The 925-nt window shown below is 45.9% G+C and overlaps 4 non-coding genes across 4 annotated transcripts; all 4 read right to left on the bottom strand.

Annotated features, from left to right (window-relative positions):
* Nucleotides 1-212: 212 nt before the first annotated feature.
* Nucleotides 213-284, bottom strand: Pmar_PMAR015231. Its single transcript has one exon. It is a non-coding gene; the product is annotated as a tRNA-Thr (tRNA).
* Nucleotides 285-386: 102 nt separating this feature from the next.
* Pmar_PMAR015230 lies at nucleotides 387-458 on the bottom strand. Its single transcript has one exon. It is a non-coding gene; the product is annotated as a tRNA-Thr (tRNA).
* A 102-nt stretch (nucleotides 459-560) lies between these two features.
* Nucleotides 561-632, bottom strand: Pmar_PMAR015229. Its single transcript has one exon. It is a non-coding gene; the product is annotated as a tRNA-Thr (tRNA).
* An 81-nt stretch (nucleotides 633-713) lies between these two features.
* Pmar_PMAR015228 lies at nucleotides 714-786 on the bottom strand. Its single transcript has one exon. It is a non-coding gene; the product is annotated as a tRNA-Thr (tRNA).
* Between the last annotated feature and the right edge of the window lie 139 nt (nucleotides 787-925).

Below are 925 nucleotides of genomic sequence, written 5' to 3'. Positions count from 1 at the left end.
TCCTGCTTCTCGTACCAGACCAGAAATTTATGGTGCTATAAGCCACTTGTCAGGATTGACTGACGACTTCTGCTCATAGAGCAGACGCTCTGCCACTAAGCTAAAGTGACGCAGAGAATAAGTACATAAATCAATAATCTTTCTGTATCCTTTGCGGAGTGAGCAGACCTGCTCCTGCTTCTCATACCCGACTAGAGTATAATACAGCTGTAAGCCACTTGCCAGGATTGAACTGACGACCTTCTGCTTACGAAGCAGACGCTCTAAAACTAAGCTAAAGTGGCGCACAGATTAAGTATATGAATCAATAATTTTCCTGTCCCGTTCACAGAATGGGCCATCCTGCTCCTGGTTCTCGTACCAGACCAGAAATTTATGGTGCTATAAGCCACTTGCCAGGATTGAACTGACGACCTTCTGCTTACAAAGCAGACGCTCTACCACTAAGCTAAAGTGACACGCAAAATAAGTGCATAAATCAATAATCTTCCTGTATCCTTTGCGGAGTGAGCAAACCTGCTCCTGCTCCTCACACCCGACTAGAGCCTATTGCTGCTGTAAGCCACTTGCCAGGATTGAACTGACGACCTTCTGCTTACGAAGCAGACGCTCTACCACTAAGCTAAAGTGGCGTACAGATTAAGTATATGAATCAATAATTTTCCTTTATCCTTTGCGGAGTGAGCAAACCTGCTCCTGCTTCTCGTACCAGACCAGGATTGTCAGGATTGGACTGACGACCTTCTGCTCACAGAGCCGACGCTCTGCCACTAAGCTAAAGTGACGCAGAGAATAAGTACATAAATCAATAATCTTTCTGTATCCTTTGCGGAGTGAGCAAACCTACTCCTGCTCCTCATACCCGACTAGAGCCTAATGCTGCTGTAAGCCCGTTGCCAGGATTAAACTGACGACCTTCTGCTTA

The sequence above is a fragment of the Perkinsus marinus genome (assembly GCF_000006405.1).
Source record: "Perkinsus marinus ATCC 50983 genomic scaffold scf_1104296947874, whole genome shotgun sequence".
In the NCBI taxonomy this organism is placed as follows: Eukaryota; Perkinsozoa; order Perkinsida; family Perkinsidae; genus Perkinsus; species Perkinsus marinus.
Note: the sequence above shows the minus strand (reverse complement) of the source record. Positions and strands in the feature narration are given on the sequence as shown.